The sequence below is a fragment of the Lactuca virosa genome, chromosome 2 (genome assembly GCF_052849685.1).
Source record: "Lactuca virosa cultivar CGN04683 chromosome 2, Lactuca_virosa_CGN04683_v6, whole genome shotgun sequence".
NCBI lineage: Eukaryota > Viridiplantae > Streptophyta > Magnoliopsida > Asterales > Asteraceae > Lactuca > Lactuca virosa.
Genome location: NC_136427.1, coordinates 253,281,601 through 253,291,331, shown reverse-complemented (window position 1 = coordinate 253,291,331; position 9,731 = coordinate 253,281,601).

Genomic DNA, 9,731 nt, shown 5'->3' with positions numbered 1-9,731 from the left:
TTTTAGGGCCTCCAAGGATTTTCTGTCCTACATCACGCCAACATAATGGAGTACGACATTTACGTCCATATAGTGCTTCATATATTGGCATTTTGATTAAAGTGTGGTAACTGTTATTATATGAAAATTCGACAAGAGGTAAGTACTTATCCCAGTTACCACCGAACTCCAAGACGCATGCACGAAGCATATCTTCTACTGTTTGGATTGTTCTCTCCGTCTGACCATTTGTCTGGGGATGATAAGCTGTGCTGAGAGCAACTCGAGATCCCAATTCACGTTGCATACTCGCCCAAAAATGAGAAGTGAAGCGAGTATCATGATTAGAAATAATCTTTAGTGGTACACCATGTCTTGCAACAATTTCATCCAAGTATACTTGTGCGTATTTCTCCATTGGAGCTGTTTCACGCATGGCAAGAAAATGTGCACTCTTAGTCAGTCGATCAACAATTACCCAAATGCTATCATTCTGTCTCGCGGTCTTTGGCAATTTGGTAATAAAATCCATGAACAACTCCTCCCATTTCCACATGGGGACATTAATACCTTCTGGACTACCATATGGCTTTTGGTGTTCCGTTTTGACTTGTAAGCATACTAAGCATTCCTGCACGTATCTTCCAATGCCTCTCTTTAATCCAGGCCACCAATAATCAGCCCGTACATCATAGTACATTTTACTTGTACCAGGATGTATTGACAGGTTAGACTTATGGGCTTCATCTAAAATCTTCTGTCTTAATCCACCAATCTTTGGAATCCATAGCCGATTCTTAAATACTTTCAGTCCACGTGGATCATCAAGTAAAATATCAGCATAATGTACCATCCCTTCCTTCTTCACATTTTCTGGCTTTAAGGCCTCTACTTGCCATTTTTCTAGTTCATCAAGAATAGTAAACTTTACGGTAGTGTGGGTAATAACATAACACACACTATTATGATAAACCTTCCTGCTAATCGGCAACTACATTGGCCTTTCCAGGATGATACAGGATTTCATAGTCATGGTCTTTGATCAGCTCCATGGCTCGCTGTTGTCTCATATTCAAAGTTTGCTGACTAAATATATACTTGAGACTTTTGTGATCAGTAAACAATTGGCATTTTGTACCAAAAAGATAATGCCTCCAAAGTTTTAGGGCAAATACTACTTCAACGAGTTCGAGGTCATGGGTGGGATAATTCCTTTCATACTCTTTTAGTTGTCTTGAAGCATAGGCTATTACTCTACCACGCTGCATCAACACACAACCGAGTCCCAATCTTGAAGCATCGCTATACACGGAAAAATCATTATCAACTTCTAGGAGTGATAAGATCGGAGCATGAGTCAAAAGATCTTTTAGAGTTGAGAAAGCTTTTTCTTGGGCTTCACCCCATTCGAACTTTACTTCCTTTCATGTAAGACTTGTGAGAGGTACACGTATGCGTGAAAAGTCTTTAATGAATCTCCAGTAATACCACGCGAGACCCAAGAAACTGCGGATTTCAGAAGCATTACATGGCGCTTCCCAATTCTGAATGGCTTCAATTTTGGTAGGATCTGCTGATAAACTGTCACTAGAAATCACATGTCCGAGAAATTGAATTTGGCAAAGCCAAAATTCACATTTTGACAATTTAGCATATATTTTCTCCTTTCGAAGAAGTTCTAATATTTCACGAATATGAATGGCATGATCAGCTTCAGACTTGGAATAGATTAGAATATCATCAATGAATACGATGACAGATTTATCGAGCATTGGACGGCATACCCGATTCATCATATCCATGAATATAGCAAGAGCAGATGTCAAACCGAATGGCATGACAAAGAATTCGAAATGTCCATAACGAGTACGAAAAGAAGTCTTCGGTACATCCTGCTCGTGTACTTTCAATGATGATAGCCAGACCTCAAATCAATCTTTGAGAAATAGCTAACACCCTGGAGTTGATCAAACAAGTCATCTATGCGAGGTAGTGGATACTTGTTCTTGATAGTTACCTTATTTAGCTCGCAACAATCAATACACATTCGCATCGATTCGTCCTTATTCTTGACAAACAATACTGGAGCACCCCAAGGAGAGGTACTCGGTCGAATAAATCCCTTGTCAAGTAATTCCTGCAGTTGAATCATCATTTCCTTCATCTCAGCTGGTGCAAGACGATAAGGTGTCTTTGCAATCGGAGCAGCACCAGACATAAGGTCAATTCGGAATTCTACTTGCGTATCCGGAGGAAGTCCAGGCAAATCATCAAGGAAAACATCAGGATATTCATTAACAACGGGAACATCATTTACAGTTTTCTTCCCCTCTTTTGAGATATCAATTGTATAGGCTAGATAAGTAGAACACCCCTGCGATATAAATTTACGAGCTTTTAGGAAAGAGATTATTTTTAAGATTTTAAGTCTTTATTCACCGTAGACATAAATAGGATTCTTCCCTTCGATAGGAATGCGTACTATCTTTTCATAGCACAAGAGTTCTGCACGGTTCTTTGACAACCAATCCATGCCGAGAATAATATCAAAGTTGGGCAAGGAGATAGGAATCAGGTTAGCTAGAAAACTATAACCTTCAATTTCTATGACACAATCTCTATAGACTTTATCAGCAAGTAATGATACACTTCCCGCTGTATCTACATGAAACGGTTGAGCGAGTGCATAGCAAGCAATTTGAAAAGAACGCGCAAATTCATGAGACACAAAAGAATCCGAGGCAGCAGAATCAAATAAGATGTGAGCAGGTCTAGAGTTGACAAGAAATGTACCAGTTACAACATTAGGGTCTTCGCGTGCCTCTTCTGTGGTAATCTGAAATGCACGGCCTTTAGCTTTTGGCACCTCCTCCTTTTTAGTTGAAGTATTTACCGGTTGTTGAACATAAGCTTGACTTCCCGCCATTTGACTAGTAAGAGTAGGGCAGAAACGCTTTCTGTGGCCAGTAACACCACAAGCAAAGCATGTAACATTCTTCATTGGGCAAACGGGATTCATGTGGCCCATTTCTCCACATCCATAACAGATCACCGATTCTTTTTCTGTTCTGCATTGGCCCTGGTGATTCTTTCCACATTTTCGACACGATGGTGACTGAAGAGAAAAAGATTGTGACCTACCGCGGCCACGAGAGGTATTATGAGATTGTACTTGTTTGCCAAGATCAGATCGAACAGATTGAGCTGATGGAATAGAGGAAACAGGAACAGTTCGATCAACACGTGGATGCTTCGGAACAGAAAGAGTGGCACTACGTATTTCTAAGTCATGCTCGCGCTTTCGGGCATACTCAACAACTTTATCAAATAACAGAACGTCCCGATTAGCCACGAAATCGCGGATTGCATACCGTAGTCCTTCCAGGAATAACTGAATTTTATCATCTTCAGTTGAAATATACTTTGCAGCAAACCATGCTTTTTGATTGAATTGAGTTTCATAATCATTCACAGTCATTCCTCCCTGTTTAAGCTCGAGGAATTCTTTCTCCAATCTTCTCCTCATGTATAGAGGACAATATTTTCCTAACAAGCGAGTTTTGAACATTTCCCAAGATAAATTCTCTTGGTCATACTCGTTGAGAGCTTCGAATGTTGCTTCCCACCAGACTAAGGCTTCTCCGATGAGCATTACAGAAGCATAATTATCCTTGTCTTGATTAACCACATGAGAGATACGGAATACTTTTTCTGTGTTCTGGATCCATGTAAGAACAACAATGGGATTAAGAACACCTGAAAACTCCATAGCACCATTACTCTTAAAAGTTTTGAATGATGGACGTTTCGCCTCCCCTTTTGAACATTCTCCGGTGGATTTCTCTTTACCTTTATCACTATCCTTTTTGTGTTCTTCGAGAGTCTGCCGAATAACACCAGTAAGTTTATCCATAATTCGCTCCTCACGAGGGGATACTGGAGTATTTACTTCATCAGGTTGAGGATTTCCACCCACATTAGGTGTATGGCTACTCACATGTTCAGCCATTGTTTAGAAAATTTTGAGTAATATAGTATTTTAGAATATTAGGATTTATCATTACCTAATACTTTACTTAAGTCTTTCTTATGGTTTGTATCCATTACTTACAATGAATCCGTTCATATATTGAACTTCCAATAGTTTAAGTCTAAATACCAATCCGTGGAATTTAGTTCGCTTAAACTACTACTCTGATACCATGATTGTGAAAACCCCTTTCTCTAAACTTTAACTATATTATTACTCCAAACATGCTACATGCATATTCATAATATAATTTACAAAAGTCTGGATACAAACCAACTATTAAGATTTTTACAAAGTTTTATATATTACATAACTTCCTAGGAATTTATATACTAAGTACAAAAGTGATCATATTAACTATTCTACATCTTCTTACAGTATATTACTATTCTGGATGCTTATCACCTACAATAGTTAAACATTGAAAGGGATAAGCGGGTGACGCTTAGTGAGTTCAATAACAGTTACAATATAACACTATGTCATATACATATATATATATATATATATATATATATATATCAATGTGACAGGAGCAATGAGGGACAAAGAACAACAAAGGCATATGTGTATCATACGACATGCTTTCCATATCAACCAATGATTTGATTCAGAGATTTACGATCAATGAGATATAAGAATTTCAACATGATATACATCAATAAGATTTCAGCCCAAGTGGCACAGAAAATAAATCATTTCTAATTATCATTTTGCTAGAATATACAGGCTTTCAGCCCTACCTAGTCCGATGCCAATACCAAAAGTGATACGAGTCATGCTCTACATGGACAAAGGCACAAAGCCAATACTAGAAGTGATACGAGACATGCTCTACATGGCCAAAGGCATAAATCCAATACCAAAATAATACGAGACATGTTCTACATGGCCAAAGGCTCAAACCCAATACGAAAAGTGATACGAGACATGCTCTACATGATCAACGCTATAAAACCAGAATAACACAGAAAATCACATTGAACATATAACACATAACATATAATTGTCCCTATATTGAACTCACCGTGAAATAACCGAATGATAAAATGATAATTTGGGCAGCACTTCGTTTCTAAAAATGACTTTCTTTGACGAAACAGGGGATTTTAGTTGAAAACCGGGCTTTGTGTGGGCAGAGTTTCGGTTGAAAATATTATTTTCTTGGGGTCTTCGGTGCGCCGGGACTTGCTTCGGGTGTTGGGGTAGTTACCTAGGCTTCGGGGGGTGTTAGGGTAGCTTGAAAGGAAGTAGAGGGTGAAAGAGAGTGAAAATTGTAAACAAAATTCGGAAACCTCGCATCCCTTTATAGTAGTCCGAAGCACCTAACTACGTTGGGCGTACTTCGGTATGCACAACGAACCTTCGTACACTGCACGTAGCTACGTGTCTTCTAATGGGTATCCGAGCTTCGGACGTGGCACAATTAGGACACACGTCTATCATGTGAAGACGCTAGGTGGCTGATGCGTGTCTTCGTAGTACGTTGGGCGTACGACCTCCTCGAAGTTTGTGCCTAAAACTTCAAAAAATCATATCATTCGCGTACGACCTCCGTTTTTGATGTTCTTTATATCCACACGTAGGTGAGATTATACTCTACAACTTTCGTTTAGATTCCGTCGGCTAATTTTCACTTCATTTTTAATATTATATTTTTAATAGGCCGAGACAGGAAAAGTACGTTAAAAATTCATAACTTCTTCATCCGACGTCCGTTTTCGTCTGTCTTTTTACCGTTGTACTACTATTGACGAGATCTTCGATTCTCGCTTAGGTTGTGTCGACTAAAAATCACTCGATCTTTATTTCGAGTTTCGGGTTGTGTACTGCTATGCCGAATCTTAGAAAAATCATAACTTCCTCATACGAAGTCAGATTTGGACGTTCTTTTTATGAAAATTCTCGGTTTAACGAATACTACGTCTTTCATTTAGATCACTAAAGCTAAAAATAGTTTATTGAAAACTCACGTTTTACGTCATATGGCGTCGTGCCGGTTCTGTCGCAAAACTTCAATAAGTCATAACTTCTTCTTTATAACTCGGATTTCAGTGAGGTTTTCGCCTAAATGTTTCTAAAGAGATAATCTACAACTTTCAATAACGTTATTTTTACTTATTTTCCAACTTTATATTTTCGTTAATTTCAATAGTTGACTTTTGATCGTAATCTCATAAGACTTCCAATATTTTCCGAATGATTCTAAACATAGTCTTACTTCAAATCTCGTAAAAACTATTTTGTTAGAACTCAACGCTCAAAATCATATATTATATAATAATATTCACTTTTAAGCTATCAAGCTTACAAAACACGATAATTATACATGGTTATAAACATGTATGTTACACATTGGTGCCTTCGACCCATAGAACAGTGAGGAGACTCACCTCGAATGCAGAAGCTCACTGAAAGAAATCCCTAGCTGCTGCTCTGACGAATTCCCGAGCTATCAATACCAAAATAACACCCAATTAGCAATTGGGTTCCTAACTATGATCCATAACCCATACTTGGGGTAAAATGACCATTTTACCCCTAACCCAACACAAACCAAAACTGAGGCCCAAGCCCAAAATAAAAGGCCCAAAACTATAAGATCCATAAGCCCACTAATGGCCCAATTTATCAAATTGGGCCCAACCCGTATGGGCCTTATCCTAAAGTCCAATAATTCCTTATTCAATAATAAATCTCAGATAGCCCAGAGGCCCAAACAGCAAGTCCAAAACGAAACAAACCTAAAACAAGCCCATGACTAAAAGCCTAAAATGCCCACTGATGAACCGAACACGTTGTGTTCCCTGGTGGAGCGCAGGGCGTTCATTGCCAGACCATAGATCAGGACCCCTTGCCAGAACGCACCGCGTTCCTGAGATGAACGCACGATGTTCCCGACCATTGACCAAAAATCACACTAAACGTCTTAATACCTTAAGTCCAACGTCTAAATCCTCAAAATAGCTTCATATCAGTGACTTAATCCATAAAGTCGAAGGCTTTAAGCCATTGCATGGCTTAATGAAGCCCAACACCAAAGATGAACTCCAAAGGTCAAAATCACTTTAAAATTTCTTAAAAACTTCTTAATACCTTAAGATCTGAATCCAAACTTCCAGATCTGATTTCAAAGGACTTCTTAAGTCATAAGGTTTCCAACTTTATGACTTAGCATAATCCAATGGGACCCAAATTAAAACCCTAAGTCCCCAAACTTCATCAAATGACTACCGAATCATGCATGGAAGGTTTTTACCTATCAAGATCCAAACTTTATGTCCCCATAACCTCAACAAGGACCAAATATGAAGCTCAAAGGTTTTGGAGTAACTTCTACTCAGAAGAAACACCTCAAAGGGACCAAATTCATAAAAAAATACCACTTAGCTAGATCTACATGAAAGAGTTGTTAATGTTGAGACTTTATACCTCCAGAAGATAGATCTAGGTGCACAAAGCCTGGATCCAAAAGCTCCAAGTCAAACAATGACTCTTCAAGAAGTTCCTTCTTCCTCCTCAAGCACCAAAATACTCATAAATCACTATGAAGCTCAAGAATCACTCAAATGGAGTCTAGGGTTTCGTTCTTAGGGTTAGAGAGGATAGAGGCTGAAGGAAATGAGGGTTGGAGGTGAGTTAAGGTGTTTAAATGGGGGCCAAGACCCTAAATTAGGGTTTTAATCTGGCCTGATGAATGCAGCGCATTCCCTTGGGGAACGTAGGGCATTCCCAAATGCATCCGCGTCCAAATTCCCGTGTACGCCATGCGTATCCGGTTTGGTCCAAACCCTTCTAACTTCAAATGATCATAACTTTTGCATCCCTTATCCGTTGTCGACGTTCTTTATATCCACGAAAAGGTAACGAGAAGCCCCACACTTCTATAACATTTATTTAGACTGAAAACCAACCGAAATTAAATCCTAAAATCATAAAAGGCCCGAACCAACGCCTTTACCGATACCCTTGGGCTCCAAAACACAAACTGAATACCCAGATCATCCAAACTACATCATCCACCTCCAAATGAGCCCAAACTCAATTCTTTAAGGGTTCTAAGTCTGCTAATACTCACTCCTTGATCACCACCCCCCAATTGAAACGATTCGAAACAGGGCGTTATAATTCTGGTTGACAAGGTGCCCCGGAAAATGCACCCCGCGCACCCAGAACACGCACTTGGAGAACTTTGCGAATAGTCTCTCCCTCCTCAAAGTCTCCAGCATTTCCCTCAAGTGCTCCTTGTGCTGCTCTTGAGTCTTGGAATAAACCAAGATATCATCGATGAATACAATCACAGACCGATCCAACATCGGTCTGCACACGCAGTTCATGAGATCCATATACGCAGTTGGAGCATTGGTGAGCCTAAAAGGCATCAGCACGAGATCGTAATGACCATAACGAGTCCGAAAAGCTGTCTTCTGAACATCCTCATCCCTGACCCGCATCTGATGATAAACCGATCGCAAATCAATCTTGGAGAACCAAGATGCACCTTGAATCTGGTCAAAAAGATCATCAATCCTTAGGAGTGGATAACGGTTCTTCACCGTTACCTTATGCAGTTCTCGGTAGTCGATGCACATATGACGAGTCCCATCCTTTTTCTTCACAAACAAGATCAGTGCTCCCCAAGGTGAACTGATCGATCGAAAAAAGCCCTTGTCTAACAGCTCCTGCAGCTGTGTACACAACTCCTGTTTCTCGGGAGGAGCCAACCGATACAATGCTTTGGCTATCAGAGTCGCACCAGGAACCAGATCGATCCTGAACTCAACCTGTCTCTTCGGAGGCACCCCAGGCAAATCCTCCGGGAACATATCCGGGTAATCCCGCACAATCAGCACATCATCCACGGTCGCCTTACCCTTATCCTGGGTATCCATAACATAGGCGACGTATCCGGAACAACGTTACTGGATGTAGCGTTTAGCCCTCGCTGCTGAACACAAAGCCGGTCCACGCTGAGCTCTCTCTCCATGAACCACTAGCTCTCCCCCACTTGGGGTCCGAACCCGGACTAACTGCTGCTCACAGTCGATCATTGCCCAATTAGGGCTCAACCAATCCATGCCCATGATAACCCTGTTCCCACGCAACAGAATGGGAACCAAATCCACCAAATACTGCTCACTGAACAACTAAAGAGTGCAACCCCGATGAACCCTCGCATCTCGAACAAACCTATCATCAACAATCTCAACATCAAGAGGACAATCCAGCTCCCTCGGAACTCTAAAAAATCTCTCGCTAAGCGCAAGCGATACAAAGGATTGGGTATCCCCCGAATCAAACAATACCAATGCAGAAATACCGTTCACATGGAATGATCCTAAAATAAAACACATAAACATAAGCAAGCAATTCAATATAAATAAAGAGATAAGGAGAAGATACATACCAGTCACCACGTCGGGAGCTGCACGCGCCTCCTCGGCCGTCACCTGGAAAGCCCTGCTCTTCACCACAGGAGCGTCTGCCCGGCCCTGGTGGCCATCAGTAATCCGAAGAGTTGCTGAAGCGGGTGCTAACATCGGTCCTGCTGCAATCAAACTCGGGCAATGGGCCTTCTTGTGGCCCCTCTGATTTCAATGAAAGTAAATCAGATCAGATCCATGGGTGGTGGTAGCAGGACAATCCCTGTTATAATGACCCATCCGGCCGCACTTGAAGCAGCCAGATCCACCAACCCTGCACGGTCCCTCGTCCGTCCTGC